Source organism: Bombyx mori, chromosome 26, assembly GCF_030269925.1.
Source record: "Bombyx mori chromosome 26, ASM3026992v2".
Taxonomy (NCBI): domain Eukaryota; kingdom Metazoa; phylum Arthropoda; class Insecta; order Lepidoptera; family Bombycidae; genus Bombyx; species Bombyx mori.
The window spans coordinates 7,838,521-7,862,409 of NC_085132.1; the positions used below are offsets into that span (position 1 = coordinate 7,838,521).

General features: G+C 38.2%; 1 protein-coding gene across 2 annotated transcripts in view; it reads left to right on the plus strand.

Annotated features, from left to right (window-relative positions):
* The window catches only part of LOC101745937 (uncharacterized), a 76,257-nt gene that overhangs the window by 2,195 nt on the left and 50,173 nt on the right, over positions 1-23,889 (plus strand). The window contains exon 1 of one of the 2 annotated variants that reach the window (XM_038020681.2): positions 3,064-3,260. The exons of the other annotated variant lie outside the window; for it this stretch is intronic. The gene's annotated coding sequence lies outside the window, so the exon portion shown is untranslated. Of the gene's footprint in view, positions 1-3,063; positions 3,261-23,889 lie in introns of those variants that run through there. 2 annotated transcript variants of the gene reach the window in all.

Consider the following 23,889-nt stretch of genomic DNA (forward strand, 5'->3'; position numbering starts at 1 on the left):
AATCTAACGGATTCAAATCTGACTGGAGGAGGGCCAGTCTTCGTGCCGGATGAAGTCGATTTCACGCGCCGCCAGCCAGTCTTGTGTGCTCTTCGCTCTATGAGCTGGCGCCGAATCTTGTTGGAATACCCAGTGCCTGTTATTGAACATGGTATGAGAAACAGGTTCCACAAGGTTCGTCAGGACTGTATTTTGATACACAACTGTATTCGTTTTTACACCTTTCACACAAAAATGTACCTCTGTTAAGCCCCAATAAGAAGCTCCCAACCATACCATGAGCGAGGATGGAAAATGACCTCGTTGGACACGCGGAATACGGTTGCTCGCTTCTTCACTACTGTGTGCGTACACCATATCATTTTGTTTGTTGTAGCTCTCTTCTACGGTAAAAAATTTTTCATCCGAAAAAAGAATTTCCCGATATTTTTTTCCCACGTACCGCTTCAACAAAGCGCGGCATCTCTTCAGTCTCAGGTCCATTAGACGAGCATTCAAACGATGTCTTTTTTTTCTTCGATATGCCCGAAGCCCTAAGTCTTCATTTAACAACCTTTTCACCGTGGTTCTGCTTAACCCCATCTAAAGGGCCAACAGTTTCTGCTTACGTTTGGGATTTCTTTGAATTCGCGCCTTCACAGCTTTTATCACTGCTGGAGTCCTAACAGACCGAGGGCGACCACTTCTTGACCAGTCATCTACACTAGAGTCTTCATTGAATCGTTTGATGGTACGATAAACTAAATCTTTTGGTTATATTCAAATTTTTCAGTATGTTAAAAATTTGAATTGGCGCGTAACCGCAACGATGCAACGCAATAACTGCAACACGGTCTTCTTTAAGCGTCCACTCCATAATTAAAAATGAATGAAAATTCTAAAAGTATACATTTTTATTTTCATACACAATTCGAAATTCGAATTCAATAAACTTTTTTGTGGCCAGCATTCTAAAAGAAAAGTTTTTACTGTGTAACAATACTTATGACCTGACTAGTTATAAGTTCCGAACCAAAACATACGGACCGTCTACCGACCAAAATCACTCGCTCGGTGGAAGATCTTCCCTGTGTCGTAAACCTACACATTTAGCTGACGCAAAACTAACAAATCACGCACACTCACAAATCAAGGCAATTAAATAAATTATCAAGAATCCTCATAATTATTTCTAATGTTATGGTCACCCTAAGAAAACCAGAAAATAGAAAAAGGTCGCATCCGGCGCCGTTACAAAGTTAGCGTCAATGAACACAATTATGTGGACCATTCTCGGAATCTTTCGACCTTCTGCCTTCATTCTGTTTTTATAAGTCGTTAAGTCCTGATAAATAAAGATTAACTTGATAAGGTTTTACAAATTTGATAACGTATAAATTATTCGGTGATGTTCAAACGTGTTACGAAATTAACCAAATATATCCGTTCCTAAAGAAAACAATTTTATTTATTTATTTAAGGATTACCGACAGGGTTTACAGTAAGACATAAAATAACATTGACATGTATAGAGCAATTGATAACTGCAACTCTAATTATAGGCAATCACAGCATGCATTATATTAACATATTAATAGAGATTTAACAATACTATAAATAATAATAAAAAATTAAAAACAGAAAGACAAGGACAGTAATACCCGAGTACTCAGACCAAGGCCGAGGCTGAGGTTCAACAACAACTTTTTATAATTTTGTTCTTAAATATTGGAAGGGAATCGCCAAATATGTCAATAATTTTGAAACATTAATCTAATTGCATTTACGTGATTAACGTAAATCAAAAAAAAGTGAGTAGTTCTATTATTATAATAAATTTTTAAAACCCGTTTCAGATTCATTGTCTCTATCATATTTTGCACGTGTTTTCGTGCGCGCAATATCATTAAACTGCATTTTTAATAGGTCAATGTTTTCACCCAACGATAATTGTTGAATACAAATTATATATTTTATGACCTTTTTAAATCTTATTTTTGTGTTTTCACGTTTTGTATTCGCATTGTTTTATACAATTAGATCGATAGTAAAATACACGACCTCCGGGTGCGTATTGTGTCCGCAGGGATTGATCTCACATGCCCTCGAGATAAAGCTTAATATAGTGTTAATACAATAAAAACTACAGTAATTCATAAATCGTTATTCGTATTCGCGTTTAAATTTATTTACTAGACGATGACCGAGCCAAGCTCGGTAGTAGTAGTAATAGTAAATAAATTTAAATCGGTTTAAATCGGTTTTGATGAATTGTATTTTTTAGAAATTATATTTAAATACGAATTACATATTGATAAAATGATGAAATATTCCAAGATTTAGAGAAAATTATAATTTGCGTAATCACTGGTGGTAGGACCTCTAGTGAGTCCGCACGGGTAGGTACCACCGCCCTGCCTATTTCTGCCGTGAAGCAGTAATGCGTTTCGGTTTGAAGGGTGGGGTAGCCGTTATAACTATACTGAGACCTTAGAACTTATATCTCAAGGTGGGTGGCGTATTTACGTTGTAGATGTCTATGGACTCCAGTAACCACTTAACACCAGGTGGGCTGTGAGCTCGTTCACCCATCTTAGCAAAAAAAAAAAAGTTCGTTTAGGCATTTTTAAGTGGCTTCGGGGGGCTTAACAACGCCATCTACTGAAACAGCTTTAGTGTTATTGTGTCTTTAAAACAATTATGAAAAATAGTATTATTATTCGCCAATAGATGTCAGGAATTATCGATAAAGTTGATTATTGAAAACATGAAAAAAACAACATTTTCTGAAGATAAATCATAGCTAGATCGATTTATCGCCTCCGAAATCCCCTGTATACTAAATTTTATGAAAATCGTTGGAGCCGTTTCCGAGATTCAGATTATATATATACTTATACAAGAATTGCTCGTTTAAAGGCATAAGATATTTACCACAAGCTAGTTCTAACAAAACAAAATGGTGCATGCAGATTGTCACTAATTTTATTAATTGGCTGGTAAAAACCGCAACAAACTTGACCGTTTTTCCTTGAGCTTCCACTCCTCTCGTGGGTATCAAGTCAAAGGGTACTGCAGTCGCGGAAAACTGCGAGGGCTCTCAATATAGTGGTGTTGTCCCGCCTCTGATCAGTATAAGGCATGCCGCGACGCTGCGAACACGTTCCTAGCCAATAGCCCAAAAAAATATAAGTAGAAGTATTAATATCGAACTCTGTTATTAGTTCGTGATTGACTAAAACTGTGCTGGAGTGTTTTGCAGAAGGTTCGAGAGCACCGCCGTAAGTCACTAGAAGCGAAAACTTTTCATTAATAAAAGTTCTAATTGGTTTTTCCTAGTTTCGCAGACTTTTCTGATATTTTGGTTTTTTTTTAATCTTTTAAATAAAGTATTAAGTAAGTAATCATGAGAATGTAAGGCGTAGATCAAAATTCTTTAGTACAGCTCATACATCTATACTAATATATAAAACTACAGTGGTTTTTACGGATGTTCCGTTATAACTACTGAGCCATGCATCCGATTGACTTGAAACTTGGTATCCATGTAGAAAATACATGTACTCAATGGATAGGCTAATATTTATATGAGTGTTGGACTCCCTAATAATAATAACAGTAAATAGGCGAATACGGCTAGTAGACAATAAAGTTAGTCAATTCGTAATAAATTAAATTATATTTTTAAATTCCACAATTAAATCATATCCAACGTAATCTAAAAATATAACTTTTTGGGCTACAGAGCTGACGAAATGAACATACATAATAACTAGTGCTTATTACAATCTCCAAAGAATAATCTTGTTCTTAGGAAGTCGGGTAAAAATTGGATTATTTAAAAACAAAAGATTTCTAAAATCCTAAAAGAGTACGGTCAGGCAGTACTTACTGCGTACGTATAATAACTTTTCTTTTTGATAAATTGTATTTTTCGGGTGGCTCAGCAACACCATCTGCTGAAATAGCTTTAGTGTTATTGTATCTTTAAAGCAGTATTATTATTTGCCAATAGACGTCCGGAAGAGTCATAAAGTTGATTATTGAAAACACGAATAAGACAATATTTTTTGAAAATAAATCGTAGCTAGATCGATTTATCGCCCCCGAAATCCCCTGTATACTAAATTTTATAAAAATCGTTGAAGCCGTTTCTGAGATTCAGATTATATATATACATATGTATATACAAGAATTACTCGCTTAAAGGTATAAGATCGGTTTGTTATCGAAAGAAAGTATTACGGCTTAATCTAGGATTTTTTTATCGTTATTATATTATATATTCGACCACAGATTTGATCTAAATATTGTAAAATATTCGGAACAGCTAAATTATACCGTAGAAATGGCTTTGATTAGGTACGTCTTCGACACACAAATACGGTATAAGATATTAATTACCATTGAAAGTTTGTTCTTCACTAATATTAATCACAATTAAACAACTTCAAGGATTAATCTTTAATACATTTTAAGGTTCAGTAATTTGTGATCAATACAAGTATTCGAACGATTATATTTGCAGCTATCACGTGTTCCATTTTGAATGACAGAACACTAATTGTTTTAATGCAATTGACAATTCACTTTTGGGTCTTAGGTAACCATTTATTATCACTAGAGGTCCCGGAGTAGTCGAAATTCGACTATAATTAATTGGAATTGTAAGTTTGTACACTATTATGATTGTATTTTATACTTCTGTAATCACAAATTTCGCCAAGACTACACTATAAAAAATATTAACAAAGACAAACAATATTTAATCTATTCTCAATTTGACAACAGACGTCAAGAACAAAAGTTTGACAATAAATAGTATGCTTGCGTGTGTGCGTCAACTACATGGTATGTAGTGTGTGTAATGTTTTCTTTATTGATTTAATGTATCATTTATGCATTATTTAAAAAAAATATTAGCATTGTGCACTTCTTCTATTATTCTCTATAAGTGTGGAAAATTTCATACTCCTCCGTCCGCGCAATTTTCGTAAAATGGGATACAAAGTTTTTGCTTCACGTATTAATATATAGATTATTGGGCACTTGTCAAGGCATAGCTTGAGCTAAGTAGAGGGCACATACAAACATTTACTGGTGGTAGGACCTCTTGTGAGTCCGCGCGGGTAGGTACCACCGCCTTACCAATTTCTGCCGTGAAGCAGTAATGCGTTTCGGTTTGAAGGACGGGGCAGCCGTTGTAACTATAGTAAGACCTTAGAACTCATATCTAAATGTGCGTGGCGGCATTTACGTTGTAGATGTCTATGAGCTCCAGTAACCACTTAACACCAGGTGGGCTGTGAGCTCGTCCACCCACATAAGCAATAAAAAAAAATTTGGCTGAGAGAAATCGCTTAGAACTATAAAACTAAACAAAATATTTATTAATTATATAAAATATTGTTTTATAGTTGGTATTTTTATTCACATCATTTACAACAATACAATAAACCTGAACATTCTAATAAATGTGAATGAGTCTCAAGGGATTCCCTGTATAAGTCGAGACCTGAATAAAAAACTTTATGTATATTATATGAAATCATCTGTAGCGAAAATGATATGTGGGAAGAAAGATAGCCGTCTTTTGAGCGGTCGCTAAAATATTCAGAATCTAAGCTCGAGGCGACCTGCTTTTGCGGTGCCTAAAGAAACTCATCTCCATTATTACATTGTCATAAATGTCATTTTTATGAGTTTACACTGTCAATGGCTGTCAATGACAAAGGCGTACGCGCAAATATTAATAAAAGATGTGCGGTGTCGTGGGACACCAGATAGGAACGAAGTTACTTATTATAAAAATATTAATTTTAAGTTCTGTTCGAGGTATAAAGAAAATAAAACTGGAGATTCCGCAACAACCCACGGTCGTTCGGTAACGTCCGAACTTATTTTGGTACATTTCATTCACGGTTGTTTGCATAAGAGTTAGTGTATTGCGCAAACGAACGCTCTGAGATCGTGGGCAATGAATGATTTAAAAAAATGCTATTTTTGTACGTTATGACAAAGTTAAGTCGTATACGGTGTACATTACTAATAAAAATCTTACGTTACGGACGTTTTTTCCCGGTTAGAGTACCCCTCCGCATCGTCTCCTAAGAAACTTCGTTCCAAAAAAAAAATTCATTCGATTGTGCTTCGAAATTGGTTTTTAATACTTCGTTTAAGACTTCGTGAAATACAAACACTCATATTCCGTGTGTGCATCGGACCACGGAAATTTTCCAAAAATATTTTCTTTACTACAGATGTATAACCTTAACACCATTAAACTTAACACCAGGTGAGTCCGTCCACCCATCGAAGTAAAAAAAATAATAATAATAATAATATGACTAGAAATCTAAGATGTTCCTTTTTCTTCCTTTTCAACCGTTTGTTCTTTAATAAAATCAAATAATCTTAAATATTTAATGACTAATTAACAATGATTTAATGATTAATTAATAAAAGTGGTCTTTAATCTGTTAGGTACTCTTGAGCCTCAATTTACAGATTCTCAAAAGCGCAGCGAAACGTTGCTTATGGCCAAATTTTCATTTCCCGGTTAATCTTGTTTTTAGGCTGCTCCGTATTGTTTATGAGTAGAAGTCTTATAGACAGACCTCTGGTTTGAAGTAGTCTCACACGATAATCACATGGAGTATGGAATCTGGACATTGGGAAAGGCAACAGCCCCCCCAATCCAGGCGAGGACAGGCGAAGGTTTTCTAGCTATTGTCCTTTAGCACGTGGGCGAGTTGGTCGAGCGGCTGCTCCTGAGAAGGATTTCGCCGCAAACACTTTTCAGACCCGTACGATTCGGATTTTGTAGCGGTCATTCGACAACGCTGTAATTATTCCCTGTGCTGCAACAACCTAGGGAAGACCGCAGCGATCTCATACGGTCTGGTTTGCACAAGATTCGTCTTGGGACATCTCGTCAGTCTCATGGGCGTCGATATCGAGTTTATCTCCAGCGCTACACCTGGGGGTCGAGATTGACGGTTATCTGAGAATGGCCACCCACATCACTAGGATGTCGGGGGCCGCTCAGCATGCGATATTTCTCCTCCTCCTCTCTCCCTTACTTTTATAAGGAGGAGGGCGGCGTTACGGGCCCGGGGTTAGGCTGCTTCAGATGCTGACTTTTAGCGTATTACTTAGTTTTATTGGTTAGGCTAGTACTGGTGGTAGGACGTCTTGTAAGTCCGCGCGGGTAGGTACCACCACCCTGCCTATTTCTGCCGTGAAGCTGTTATGCGTTTTGATTTGAAGAGTGGAGCAGCCGTTGTACTGTGAACTGAGACCTTAGAACTCATATCTCAAGGTAGGTGGCAGCATTTCCGCTGTAGATGTCTATGGACCCCGGTAACCACTTAACATCAGGGCCGTGAGCTCATCCACCCACCTAAGCAATAAAGAAAGCTAGTTGTTGTGTCGCTCCCTAGCTGCACCTGTGACGTAGCAACAGTGCGGCATACTGTAGTATTAGTATTAGCAGTAGTTACTAGTAGGTCAGCATGCTAGCATATAATTATTAATCATTAGCTGACCCAGCAGACTTCGTAGTGCCTCAATCGATAAATAAAAGACCTAAACTTTTTTTTATTCCGAGAATTTTCATATTTATCTACCTTTTAAACCTTCTCTGGACTTCGAAAAATAATTCAAGACCAAAATTAGCCAAATCGGTCAAGCCGTTCTGGAGTTTTAGCGAAACTAACGAACAGCAATTCATTTTTATATATATAGATAATTCTGACTATTAATAATAATAAACAACTATGCCTCCGTAAGAGGCTCCTTTCTTCGTCTCTCATGAAGTATGAGCAAGGCTGTTTGACGCCAAGAGACGTGGGGCGATTAAGCATCCCTAAATATTGAGTAAATTGAGTAAAAATATATTCGAATTTAGTTTTCGGTGAAAGATTTCTTAGTGGAAATCTATGGATGTAACTGTAGTTCTATGTTGTTGGAAACACATCTCAGAGGCATTGACTTTGAAATACTTGTTAGGGAACTATAATCTATTTTATCATATCGAAATAATTTACGGTTTTAACCGCCACTGCATCCTCTACAGTTCTCGATAGGCCTATCCATATTAGTTGCTGATATTAAGGACCTACAAGCTAAATGCTATGAAGTCGATGTTCGTGCAATCCTTAAAAATTAGTCTATCACCAGAATCGGTAAATTTGTTCGTCGAGGGACCGTCAAAATGTAAATTCACCCCATAACTAGAATCAAAATACAATAGTCTATCTCATAGCTTTTATCTTTATAGCTTCAAATGTGAATAATAAATTCTTCTCATATCATTGATAAATATCAAATATCATTCAAAAAATCGATCTAAAATTTTATGCGTTGTAAACTTTTATGAGTTTCACATAACTATTATACACCTTAAAGTTTGAGATGAGCGATATAAATTTATTTAGAACCATAAAATGCTACACAGCAGACAGCGCTTAACTGTATTATTGGATTTGTTTTGAATCATATTAATAATAGCATAGAACACTATTACAGGGAATATATAGTATAGCCGGTAAGAGTAACGCCATCTATCGCCGAATAGTCGAACGAATATCGAAGGATCTAGTAGCATATAGAACGCTCGAGAAGTACAGCGCTATCTATTGTCAAATAGCGGAAACACATTACTCGATTTGTGTGGAATATTCTCGATAATTCTAGGGATGTGGTATCTTTAAAAATGTTGCAGAGATTTCACGCAGTCAGTCACTAATCAGAACTACTCGAAGCGAAACAGCGAACGGATCACCTGAAGCGAAACGGAAGAAACGAATTGAGAATTTTAAAGTGTTTGTTAAGTGTTCTAAGTGTTGAACAGGTATTAATTTGTACTTCGGTAGAATTTTATTTATCCCGAACCCCAGCGCGTAACAGTGTGGTACTATAAACTTAATTAAAATCGTAATAGAACTAATAAGGTTGACCCGTTATTTAAGTGACAGTATCACATTTGCGCGGGTCGTCTTTAATAACAAGATCTCTGGCTATATTGTGTTTAATAACTAGCGTCGCACCTTAAGTTTAATTGTCAATGAAACGTTTTGACTTTACAAAGTAAATGAAACCAATTATCAGTTCCTGAGCACGCGGCACTTTCTATTAGTCATCCAACAAAGCAATAATCTAGCCGAACCCTCAACGGATTACAGTATTAATTCGATCTTTAAAAAATTAAAGACGTTGTAATTATGATCAATGCCTACGCTTTAGTTCTGTGATTGGATCGAGATCTAGGACTGAAGTATCAATTGAATTAAATTAAGCAGAATATTAGAGCTATAGTAATTAACATAATCTAAAAATGACGTACATATGTATAGTGCTGGAGTGTTATTAAATGCCCCCAATCTAGCAATGGAACAAAAAGGGCAGAATAAAACAAGACAAGAACGAGCACGCTTAGACCTCGAAAACTAAAGAAGATATAATATAAATTATTATTTAAATTCGTTGAGATTTTTATCTTAGCCGCGGAGACAGACACATTCACATTTCATACTGCTTATTTTATATTTCCAATACTCGGTTCTGCAATAGTTAGCGCCCCTGACTGTCGTGCCTAACCGTGTCTTTAAGTACCTCAAGCACCGGTCATCGTTCCTGTCGAACCCGTCGCTTGCCATGAAGGGCTCAGTAAATTAACCCACAGACATAGCCCACTGAATTTCTCGTCGGACCTTCTCAGTGGGTCGCGTTTCCGATTCGGTGGTAGATTCTGCGAAGCACTGCTCTTACTAGGGTTAGTGTTAGCAACGTCGTCAGGTTTGAGCCCCGTGAGCTCATCTACTTTTTAATGCTACGCTTAAATGGCCTTTCAAAACCCCCAGCATAGCTATTTTTGCTGTGAAGCAGTAATGCGTTTCGGTTTGAAGTGTGGGGCAGCCGTTGTAACTATACTTGAGACCTTAGAGCTTGTATCTCAAGGTGGGTGGCGCATTTACGTTGTGAATGTCTATGGGCTCCAGTAACCACTTAACACCAGGTGGGCTACGAGCTCGTCCACTCATCTAAGCAATAAAAAAATATATATATCAATTCGAAAATTACATTATTTAATGAAATTATCAACACAAACGTATTTAAGTCGTAACCCCGAAACGGAACAAAAAAAATATCAGCAAGACTCGAACAATGCTTAATTAGGATACGAAATAAATTTAATTGGAACATTGGAAAGCCGCCGGCTTTACTCTGTTACATATCTGTTACAGACAGAACTCCCATTCGCGGTTATTAACAAAAACTCTCAAATTAAAGGACCGATGTATTTGGAGTTTAATTTGTATAAGCATTTTAATTTCGTTCAACAAAAAGGAGAGGTTATAGAAAAATTATATATTATAGTATTGAATTAATTTTATTTTTCTTGGTGAGAAATTTTTAAGCAAAAAAATGATTTTTCATTGAGTTGAATTAAAATATCTCTCATTATTAACGAAGCAATGCATTTTAATTTCATTCAACAAAAAAGAGATGTTATAGAAAAAAATATATAGTATTGATTTAATTTTATACCTTTCTTTTTCTTGGTGAGAAATTTTTAGGCAAAAAAATGATTTTCCATTGAATTGAATTAAAAAAAATCGTAATTAATGGAGCAATCAAAAAGTAATATGAGATTTTATTTTTTCTGAGCTTAATAATAATAATAATAATAATAATAATAATGTTTTTATTTCAAGTATCCATGACTCATATAAATTGTTAATAAGACTTAGACCTATGTTAGTAGTTATATTTACATCACAATGAATTACTGTGGTAACATCCCATGGGAGATGGCACCACAGCGACCCATGTATATACAGTCCAGCCTGCTTGCGATCATGCTCAGGATACTGTTGGAGCTGGCCCTCACTCTGTTTACCAGAGATGCACACCTCTTACGCATGGTAGCGTAAAAACAATCTATGTGCGCGTCTGCAAACATCCCTGATGCGCTACAAAAGCGGGGCAGCACCACCAGCACCCTAAACGCGTTATTGTATTGAACACGGAGAGCATTGTACGATCTTTGAGTATATCCAGCCCACAAGCTGCACGTGTAAAAGTTAGTACAGTAGGCCCTAAAGAGGGTGACCTTGACTTTAAGTGAACACCGTGCAAACCTGCGAGCTATCATGTTTGCTCTAACCGACAACGCTCTCCGCTCTCGTTCAATATCTTCATCATCTTTGAGATCAGGGGTCAACACATGGCCGAGATATTTAAATTTATAAACTCTTGTCAATGGCGTTCCGTTGAGTACTACGGGAGGTATTTTATCATGCGTCCCACCCCTGGTCTCAAAGACCATGATCTCCGACTTTTTACAGTTGTACACCAAACCGTGTGATTTGGCGTATCCCTCACACAAAGAAACAAGTTGCCTTAGGCCACAGATAGACGCGCTCAGCAGCACCATATCGTCTGCGTAGCTGATGTTGTTTACGCACACCCCGTCTATGAAACAACCAATCCTGGTCCTACTGAGCTCGCCGATCAGCTCGTTTATATACAGGTTGAAGAGCGTAGGCGAACTCAACCCGCCTTGTCTCACCCCGCACTCCAACCTATATGGAAGAGACAAAGCCCCAGCCCATCGCACATTGTTGATCTGGTTCCCATACCAAAACTTTAGAATGTTATTTATTTCCGTGGGTAGTTTAATATTTTCCAACTTTTTCCACAAGAGGTCATAGGAAACCAAATCAAACGCCTTGGACAGATCAAGAAAGCAGGCATAAACAGGTGTTCCTCGCCGCGTGTAGTATTTGACAGCATGCTTAAGACTTAAGATTGCACTCTCTGTCGACAAACCTGAACGGAATCCGAATTGGTTATCATGAAGATTTACATATTTATTTAGTTTAAAGTTAAGCATGCTGTCCAACACTTTGGATATAATAGTAGCTAGTGAGATAGGCCTATAGTTACTGCTATCTGCAAGGTCTCCAGTCTTATTTTTAGCTATTGGTACAACTACTGTTCGTATCATTTCCCTTGGCAAATAACTATGACCCACACAAATGTTATACAGCATTGAGAGAACCCTAGAGATGTGCACGCCCGCATAACGCAGGTGCTCAATGCTGAGCCCGTCATGTCCCGGAGACTTACCACGTGACATTGACCTAATTGTCTTTTTAACATCCTTAGACGTAAATGCCACTCCAATTTCCCTGCCGTGCTCAATATCAAGCACCGACCCAGCGAGTCCTAAAGTAGATTTTACAAAGAAGCGTTCCTTGAACATGTTGGCAATTTGTTCTGGTTCACTCACGCCACCGACGCTCACAGGTATTGTCGGCCTATTCTTTAATTTATTTGTGTGTTTCCAAAAGCCACGAAAATCACTTTTAGAATGGTGTGAGGCTAGAATATCCATTTTTATTTGGTCCTCATGATCTTGGCACCACTTTAGTCTAGACTTGAAAACTTTTCTAGATTCACACATATCATTATACACATACCCAGAAGTAGGTTTACCGTACCCTACCCACAACAAAAACTTTTGCCTAGCTTCCCTGTGAGCCTCGGCAACATGCTTATTCCAGCCCACTACCACTCTTCTAGCACGTTTTACAGCGCCCTCCCGACCGTCCAATGCAGCTGCACTTAGGGCATTTACAATATCTGTATACAATTTATCTATAACTACTATGTGATTTACTTCAGTACACACACCATCACAGCATTTACTGAGTTCATGAGGAAAGTCAATTAATCTTAATCTTTTATTACATTCTTTCTGATAAGATTCTATTTGATCAGGACTTCTCTCACCCCAAATAACGTTATTGGATTTACTTAAACAAACATCAAGTCTTTTTGCAGTTATTTTATCTAACCTACATTCAACTATCAAAGGATAGTGATCGGACCATAACACGTCATACAACACGTATACATTCTCAACCAAGCTCACAGCAGCTTCGGTAACCACGCAATGATCAAGCCACCTCTTTGACATATGAGCCTCGCTTAAGAAAGTATACGTGTTAGATCGTATTCCTAATAATTTAGTATCTATACATATCCATTTTTGTTCATCACAATATACAGATAACTCATCATAAAATTGTTCGGAAGGATGTGCATTAAAATCACCCAACATAAAAACATGGTCAATATGACAGCTCTCAATAATGGCACTCACCACACTCAGGATATCCGTAAAATCCGTAAGATTTGCCGCAATGTCTGTTGGCATGTACACACTAAACATTAAAAAGGATTTATCCTTTAACATAACTTTTATAGCACAAATACGTGGGTTATCACACTGAACAATCACTACATCCTGGAACAGACTGCGTCTCCACAGTAGGGCGACCCCACCGTATGGCCTACCTCGCAGAATACCCGATGACGTATCCACGGCTGATACTCCAGTGCAGCTAAACTCTTGACTAATAGTATCAAGAAATGAGGTTTCATCGGGCAATAACCAAGTTTCTTGAAGCGCTATGATATCGGATTGTTTACACAAGTCACGGATATTTTGAACAGAGCGCTTAACATTCTTGCAATTAAAAGAAACCATTTTATAAATATCATTCATTATTATTAATATTGTGAGTGCCGGGTACTGACGTCTCGTTATTACGTTTCGGTCTGTAATGTACAAATCGTCGGAAAATAATTCCCTCAGGCCATAACTTATCATCCATAAACATATGCAGCTTTCTTTGGGACACAATAAACTTGTACGCATTGTGTTCACATTGCCGTTTGATGTTGATACGTTCTAAGGTCACATTCTCTCCTGTTTTCTTGTAGATGTAGTCATTTATATCTGATTCTAATGTTGCCTTGTTTACGTTTGTTATGAACATAGGCGTTTTTCGATCAGCGGACCTAAACTTCTCGTTTGATTCTATTACTACACTACCTACACTGCCTTTAAACTTATTGTTACGTTTTTTCTTCGATTGTACCAAAGTGAATCCATCGTTATTTTGTACTGCTACAACTTTAGCATACGATTGACTCGGTGCGATCAGTGACGGCACTATAATCCTTTCACTCAGCTGATCGACGGACGATAGCAATGACTCGTCGTTCCCGTTACCTTTACTCGCTACGTTGTGGTGCGATAAGTTGTTGTCACTACCGTTCAATTCATACCGTCGAAGTTTTATGCCACTACCTTCTATTAGATTTTCGGTATTTGTAGAATTTGAGCTTAAGTTTTTTATTAATACTTGCTCCTCGCAACCAGAATTACTTTCTTGACTCGTAAACTCCATGTCAATTTTATTACAAAAAGCACCTCTCTTTGTATTTATGTTTGTCGAAGACATTGAGATCATGTCACACTTTGTCCTCAAGTCTTGCATTTCATCCTGAGTCACGTACGACGATTTAATGGCCTTAATTTCAGCTTGGACCAGCACGAGATCTTTTAGTAGTTTGGAAACATCCAAGTGATCGAAGGTGATTGGTGGTAACTTGTTGAGATCTCGGGCCACAAACACTGGCAACGCATCAGGTTCTGTTTTAAAGATGGCAATAATGTCGTTTAACACTCGATTTTCTTTACCCTTTCCTTTACGAGCTGTACTTGGCACCTCAGCTGACAAAGATTCTAGCTTAGCGCAGGGATCACTGAGAAATTGCATTTGTTAGTTCATATTCTTCTATTTTTATTACTTCTTCTTTCTTCTTTATAACCTCTTCAAGTTAACGCATTGGATATAACTATTTCATTGAACGTAAGATGATCTTAGTTTCCAAACTTCTCCGTGAATCCCCTAATGTCAAAGTATTTATTTCAATTAAGCCATTCGAAGCTTTATAGAAAACTTTGTAATTCAATTACTGTTTGATTCAGTGATGTTTACTTATGCTATCTCTAACCCGATTCATTTATATGATACAGACTGAACTTCTTTGCAATTTGCTAATTTACTGGTTTTTTTTTTTTTTGTCGTTGCTTAGATGGGTGGACGAGCTCACAGCCCACCTGGTATTAAGTGGTTACTGGAGCCCATAGACATCTACAACGTAAATGCGCCACCCACCTTGAGATATAAGTTCTAAGGTCTCAAGTATAGTTACAACGGCTGCTCCACCCTTCAAACCGAAACGCATTACTGCTTCACGGCAGAAAAAAGCAGGGCGGTTGTACCTATCCGCGCGGACTCACAAGAGGTCCTAGCACCAGTGATTACGCAAATTGTAATTTTTGCGGGTTTGATTTTTGTTACACGATGTTATTCCTTCACCGTGGAAGTCTATCGTGAACATTTGTTAAGTACATATTTCATTAGAAAAATTGGTACCCGCCTGCGAGATTCGAACACCGGTGCATCGCTCAACACGAATGCACCGTACGTCTTATCCTTTAGGCCACGACGACTTTGCGTTTGCATTTTGGTAATGCATTTTGGCTTGAAGGGTGGGGTAGACGTTGAACTGTAAAAAAATGGATACCTTAGAAATCATGTCCCATTTACATTGTTGATGTCTTCGGGCTCCGGTAACTTAACACCGGGTGGGCCGTGAGTTCTTTCACCCATCTATGCAATAAAAAACTCTATTATCAATGTTTGAAATTTAAAACCAAATCAATCAAACGGCATTAGTTTGCAAATAAAAATTCCACTTCTGAAATGCGATTGAAATTTCGAATAAGCTTTTCGTTGTTAAGTTGACAAAAGGGGCAATCGTGAGAATCGCGTGAGAACCATCCAACTGTACGGGGTCCCAGCGACGTGATGAAATCATAAAAGGCGTAAAGGATATTTGCTTTCAAAAGAGGAAAAAAAGAATCGATTGCCATTTCTCGAGACATCAAGCAGATGTCGTTGTTTGCGAGAGTTGAAAATCGGAATCTTTTTAAGAGCAAAAGATTTTTGTCGAGCTTGGTGGAGTGTCATTTATTCGGGATTGGATCCGTCGATGAAGATTTTCTGTATGAATAACTTCTATATGATATTAAAGTTAATTACGTAGGGGCTACTTGTGGAACTTTATTCACATAATCCGTCGGAAGACAAAGCTTTTTTTATTTTTATTGCTTAGATGGGTGGACGAGCTCACAGCTCACCTGGTGTTCAGTGGTTGCTGGAGCCCATATACATCTACAACGTAAATGTGCTACCCACCTTGAGATATAGGTTCTAAGGTCTCAAGTATAGTTACAACGGCTGCCCCACCCTTCATACCGAAACGCATTACTGCTTCACGGCAGAAATAGGCAAGCTTGATTTTAAAATGTTAAACGGCACATAAACTTATAGTAGATTCATTACAAATTATGCTCTCAGAAAACAGTAATAATTACTAATTAACAAAAATTTAATTAACAACCTTGTAAATTAAATCATTAAAAGTCAAAGATACATTAATTTATATTTATTTAGGTATACTAAACACTAAAACAACCTCAATTGTCAATGTTGTATGTAACATACACATGTAATAATTTACATTAAACTAAGCATAATAAATTAGTAAGTCTATTAGGTTCAATGCGCACAGTGTGTGTTAAAAATTAGCAGGATTATGATATTTACCGTGCGAGCACACAATACGCCCTAATTAATTAATTTTTTTTTTTTTTGATTGCATTTATTTAATAGATTTCTTATTTCTTATATTATTTATTCTTTATTTATTTTTTATTTTTTATTTTATTTTTTATTTTTTTATTTATTTATTTATTATTCTTATATTAATTAATTGACTTAATACTAATTAAAATTAAATTTACGGCCTAACCTCGCACTTATGTATCATTTTCATTGAACACGGACGAAAACCGTAAAAGTACTTTTAATTGAGCTTTTCGCGCACGAAAACCGAAGACTACTTTTACGGTTTACTTTCGGGTTAATGAAATCACGAACGACTGATTTATAATAGTGACAGTGATAGACAGTTTTATAATAAGTGCGAGGTTAAATCGTTTAGAACCTCTGGGTCTGCGGAGGGACTTCGGTTCCCTCTGTATTCTGTACGGTATGTTCCATGGGGAGTGCTCTGAGGAATTGTTCGAGATGATTCCATCGCCTCGTTTTTATCATTGCACCGCCCGCTACTGGAGTAGAGTTCATCCATACTACCTAGAGCCACTACGTTCATCCACAGTGTGTTTCCAGAGATCTTTATTGCCACGTGCCATTCGGCTTTGGAATGAGCTCCCCTCCACGGTGTTTCCCGAGCGCTATGACATGTCCTTTTCAAACGAGGCTTGTGGAGAGTATTAAGCGGTAGGCAGCGGCTTGGCTCTGCTCCTGGCATCGCTGACGTCCATGAGCGACGGTAATCACTCACCATTAGGTTGTCCGTATGCTCGTCTGCCTATACGATAAAAAAAAAAGAAAATTAATTATAATGGAGTTTTCCACGCACGAAGCAACCGAAGAAACCACGATTTCTTGATGGTACTGTCAACTATGTCGGATTAATTGTTGGATTAATGTCAGTTTGCATAACCTCGTCACAGTGTATCTGATGAAGGATTACAAGCCCATCAGTCGGTTGAGTAATGACCCGAATTAAGCTAATAGATGGATTAGTGTTCGATCATTGGACATTAAATTGCTCAAACTTTACAGTTTGTAAGTTATGCCGCTTCCATTGAAGCATCAAACAAACTTCAGCTGGTTTACGTGGGCGGAAGTTTTTTTTACCGGGTCTAGACCCGGAAATAACGCGCAGGGTTTGTGCGGGTCTAATAACCCCACGTGCTGGGTGCAGACCACGGGCCCAAGTATGTTTTTATCAAACGACTCCTCTTGCACTCTCTAACTCGGCCGATCTCCGCCCGGGGTCAGATCCCGGATAAAGTCCCTAGGTTCCTGCGGTTAACACTATAACTCGCGCGCCGTTCCCAGGACACCTAACCAGCGGGTCGTGGAGGGCATCGTCGATGACCAACGTCTCTCATCTCCGCGGTACGCCAAGCCACCCAGGCGGCACAATTCCGGGATACCCTGTTGAGTCAGAATCAGCCTACCAGGTCGGAACGCGACACACCGTCGATCTGGTTGCTCATTCAAAGTAAATCCGTGTGCCAGTGTTCAAATCCCACAAGTAGATACGAATTTTTCTAATAAAATATGTACTGCTGGTGGAACCTCTTGTGAGTCCACACGGGCAGGTACCACCACCCTGCCTATTTCTGCCGTGAAGCAGTAATGCGTTTCGGTTTGAAGGGTGGAGCAGCCGTTGTAACCATACTGAGTCCTTAGAACTTATATCTCAAGGTGGGTGGCGCATTTACGTTGTAGATGTCTATGGGCTCCAGTAACCACTTAACACCAAGTGGGCTGTGATTTCATCCACGCATATAAGTACGGTATATAAGCACGGTATTAAGTAGTTACTGGAGCCCATAGATATCTACAACGTAAATGCGCCACCCACTTGAGATATAAGTTCTAAGTTCTCAGTATAGTTACAACGGCTACCCCACCCTTCAAACCGAAAGGCATTACTGCTTCACGGCAGAAATAGGCAGGGTGGTGGTGTCTACCCGTGCGGACTCACAAGAGGTCCTACCACCAGTAAAAATCTGTCTGAAATATCTGTCTAATTTTTAAGAAAAATACATTAAGTGATAAAAATGTTTATAGATTGTTTATGAATGATCAATGCAATGGAAAGGTGATTGTGTCGTCCAATTAATATAGTGATGCGAACACAATTTAGCCACAAAATTCGATACTAAACATTACGTATTCAATATAATTGGTATATTTTAAGGAATTATTTATGGCAATATATTCACAAGTATTCTAGTGCATGATAATAGACGTATCCTCGACTGCAACTCTTCTTAGATCCTAACTAAGTGGAGTTTCATTACTGTCTCCTTCTTCGTCTGGACTCGGAATCTAAATTCCAAATTCTTCTATTCATTCTCCTGTCCTTCTCCTAGTCACCTGGGGTCGGCGGAACATTCTCCTTCCATGCTCCTCTATCCTGTACCATTTCTTCGCTCATTTCCCTCTTACACATATAGTCTTTCACGCAATCCATCCATTTCTTCTTAGGTCTACCTCTTTCTCTATATCCTTCCACGTTCATAGCTAACACTCTCTTACCAACCTCATTTTCATTTCGTCATTATCATACCAAACTATTCTATTGTTTTTGTTAAATTCGTGACAGGATCCAAGACAAATTAGCCTTTTCTACATACACCTGATCGCACGGAGAATTGTAATTGAATTGTAATTGAGTGTAATGGCTTCTGTGGATCATACAATATGGAAATGAATATGGTGCGAGAGAGTGAACAGGTAAATACAAAAACAAAAACCACTAAAAATGTGGTTGTCTGGAAGAGATCGCTCTAAGCGATATTAACGGTCGGTTTGTTCTTTTGTCGTCTATTTTATGTACATATGAGAACGGTCAATTCGTTCCTGCTCGTCCGGTTCGTGTGCGTCTTTTAGGAAGTAAAAAAAGTAGTGCCTGCCGCTAGTCGTTTTGAAGTCGTCGTGGCCTAAAGGATAAGACGTCCGGTGCATTTGTGTTGAAGCGATGCACCGGTGTTCGAATCCCGCAGGCGGGTACCAATTTTTCTAATGAAATACGTACTCAACAAATGTTCACGATTGACTTCCACGGTGAAGGAATAACATCGTGTAATAAAAACCAAACCCGCAAAATTATAATTTGCGTAATCACTGGTGGTAGGACCTATTTCCGCCTATTTCCGCCGTGAAGCAGTAATGCGTTTCGGTTCGAAGGGTGGGGTAGCCGTTGTAACTATACTGAGACCTTAGAACTTATATCTCGAGGTGGGTGGCGCATTTACGTTGTGGATGTCTATGGGCTCCAGTAACCACTTAACACCAGGTGGGCTGTGAGCTCGTCCATCCATCTAAGCAATAAAAAAATAAATAAAAAAAGTCACGTACATCCTCGTTCCATTTCATTCTTTACTTTTGAATTCTTTTCAAGTGTCTGTCTTAGTCTGTGTCTAGTCGTTGTAGGTCTTATGTCTTGTCAAAGAGGTGCACGCGACATCACGATAAGACCGCCAATTGTAGGTACTTTTGTATTGTTTTTCTTTTGATGTACAATTAAGAATTCTCTCTCTCTCTTTCTCTCTCTCTCTCTTTAAAAGTATATATTTCTCAAAAGTAATTAAAAGAAAAAATGACTAAGAGAACTAAATTCGACTGACCAACAAAAGCGACGATTGTTGCTTTTAAATTTTGTATAAAATAATCTAGAAACTACTTTAGAAGTTGCTACATGAGAAATTCAAAGTGCGAAAATCGAATCGACAATCCCTACGCTATGGTGTCATCGAATTCGAAATTGGAATTTAACGCCAGCCAATAAGAGGCGTTCGGTTTTTTTTTTTTTTTTCAATGCCCAACCGTAATTGGTCTGATTCGAATGTAGAAAATTAGTTTTCGATTTTATAATACAAAAAATATTAAAAAACGATGAAATACTAATTCTAGAATTTACATCCAGAAAGAACCGGGAAACCGTTAAAATTATGAAAAGGGTTCCATCATTTGAATTAATCATATTATTGTTAAGTCAGATTGAAACATTTTTATCACGTACTTTATATTTTGACGCGCCTTTTTAAGTGCCTATATTGTAAGTTGATTGTCATTGTCCTCTGAAGATTATATTCAGAATACTCCGTTAATCTTTTGTAAACACCACTGGAAGATAGCTAAGCTTCATCTGGAACCACTTCATTAATCTACAATGCTGTTATTACTTTTTTTTTTCAATTGAATTAACAACGTTCTTCTTTAATTTCAAAGAGCATGCACGAGCGTTTTACGGTGGTAGGACCTCTTGTGAGTCCGCACGAGTAGGTACTACCTGCTTATTTTAGTTGCATTCATCGATACGAATGCACCGGACGTCTTATCCTTTAAGCCAGGACGAATTCAACCTGAAGTTATGTGGCTATAAGTCGGCTATACTATCGCACGGGTAGGTACCACCGCCCTGTCTATTTCTGCCGTGAAGCAGTAATGCGTTACGGTTTGAAGGGCGGGGCAGCCGTTGTAACTATACTTTAGACCTTAGAACTTATATCACAAGGTGGGTGGCGCATTTACGTCGTAGATGTCTATGGGCTCCAGTAACCACTTAACATCAGGTGGGCTGTGAGCTTGTCCATCCATCTAAGCAATAAAAAAAAAAAAGGAATAGCAGAGGCTCGGCCATCATGAAATGCTTCCCATCGATCCCTGGTATTGCTGTTGTCCATGGGCCACTGTAACCGTGTGCTCGTTTTTCTTCGTAGGAAATCCAAAAATTTCATGGTCTGTATTATCAGTGAATCTAGAGATAAATATGAAAATAATCTTATATAGTATCGTTAAAGTTTTGTAGTACAATTTTCGATTTATTCTCGTAGTCATTAAAAGTTTATTAGGAAACAAAGCGTGATTCAGCATCGAAGCGCATTGTCGATGAACAAGTTCCGTGTTTTCGTAACTTGATGGATATAATAGGACGGTGTACTACTAAAGCGTAGCTATGCGTTGCGATACAAATTAAAATTGAATTTTTATGACACACTAGTCAAATCTGGCCTAATTTGTGAGCAGATCTTTGTTTTCCTAACGATTTTTGTCCAAACCTTTCGGAGACTATAAGAAACATGGACACATACACGTATCCACTTTTATATAAATTTATACTTTTATATATACTTAAATTGAGATTTTGAAACCAATTTATACAGTGCGTACTTTTGTGTTGAGTAAATACAGAGTCCGGCCCTACAGACGCCATCAACGCTGGTTATAAGTCGAGACCTATAGCAAGAATGTGAGAGCGTGCCGTACAGAGCATATATTTTAATTAAGCACTTAACACCACTAGGGACGGACACTAGGTACAGACGCAAGGAACAGATACTAGGCTACTTACTGGTGATAGAACGTCTTGTGAGTCCGCACGGGTAGGTACCAAGACCCTGTCTATTTCTGCCGTGAAGCAGTAATGTGTTTCAGTTTGAAGGCTGGGGCAGCCGTTGTACTATACTGGGACATTAGAATTCATATCTGGCGTGGCGGCATTTACGTTGTAGATGTCTATGGGCTCCGGTAATTGCTTAGCACCATAGGGGCCGTGAGCTTGTCCACCCGTCTATGCAATAAAAATAAAGGTTCAGCCTAGGTAGAGCCTAAACAAATGTACACTGCTCGCCTTGCCGTCTAGAGTTCGATTTTAGAGTTTTCTTTATTGCATACCTATGCATATCATAACCAATTTTGTCGTAAAGGACTTGGATGGATTGCGCGAAAGTGGATGTGCGTGTGAGTACAGAGATGACGTATGACACGCCCGAATGGAAAATGAGTACACGCGGCGCCGATCCCACATAAGTGCTCTGAGGAATTGTTCGAGATGATACCGTCATCTCGTTTTTACCACCGCACCGCCCGCCACCGGAGTAGACCGGAGTAGTTCATTCATACTACCTGGAGCCACTGCAGTCATCCACAGTGCGTTCCCAGAGGTCTTTTTTGCCACATACCATCCGGCTATGGAATGAGCTCCCTTCTACGGTATTTCCCGAGCGCTATGACATGTCCTTCTTCAAACGAGGTTTGTGGAGAGTATTAAACGGTAGGAAGCAGCTTGGCTCTGTCCCTGGCATTGCTGAAGTCCATGGGCGACGGTAACCACTCACTATCAGGTGGGCCGTGTGCTCGTCTGCGTACAAGGGCAATAAAAAAAAGTTGGATAAGAGTAAAAAGAACAAGAAGTATATCGTATTCAATTTATAGCACAGCACAGCATCGCTCTGCCGAGACCGCAATTTTTTTACTTTATTAGTGAGTTTCAAGAAATTATTTTTCATTCGAGACGTTGAACTTTTTATTATAATACCTTCTCTTCATTAAAACGTGCTACATCCTAGTCGGCAATAAATATTTTCTGTCATCATAAATTTTTGGGGCTCGTTCGAGAGACGAAGCGTTCGCCAAAAAAATTTTTTGGAGAAAACCTTTCAGAAGGTTATTCTTGAAGTTATTTATTAAGAACAAGAAAAAAAAAACGGCTAATGAAAAGCTTAGCTAATTAAAAATTCTTGTTTTTGAAGTTTATTTTAATATTTTGTTAGGACTGGTTTTTCTTTTGCTATTACAGAAATAATCATTTGCACGATGGAAGTTTTTAATGTAATTTATGTACTATGTGTATCTGATTCCGCTGTTCATATAATTCAATAGGACTGTACAATGAATAACGCGTACAAACTGTGACTCTCTCATTGATTAGATCTATTCTTCTTCTCAGTCGTGTCACTCTTGACAGAGTAGTCGTGATCGTCATGTAGTGTTGGAAGGGGAAGATTTGATGCGTCTCACGATGTCGCGCCATCTTTTTTTTTATTAATTTTTTATTGCCTAGGTGTGTGGACGAGCTCACAGCCCACCTGGTGTTAAGTGGTTACTGGAACCCATAGACATCTACAATGTAAATGCGCCACACACCTAACCATCATCGCCGCACACCATCTCTCCCTGCTCGAGGCCATTCTACTGCACTCATTTAGGGGACCTCCCACTGCAGTTTTAATTAGATCTATTAGCTATATTGAATAGCCATTAGGTGGCTCGTATACTCGGCTGTCTAGAAAAAAAAACATACCTACTTGTAAACTTCCCCGAATTTCGTTTATTAAAATATTTTTTCATACAGATGCATGCCATTAAAAAATCCTCAATACAAAAAAATATTTATCGAATATACTAGAAGTATAATATTAATTAGATTAATTCATTAAAAATCGGGGTGGATATACCTTTTTATGGATTCTCATTGGTTCGCCGAAATTAATTTGTTCAAATCAAATCGACTAACGAAATGTAGGTCATCTCGTAAAGTTCCAATTAATATCGAGATTTGCAAATCGAAATTAAGATTTCACGTAACGAT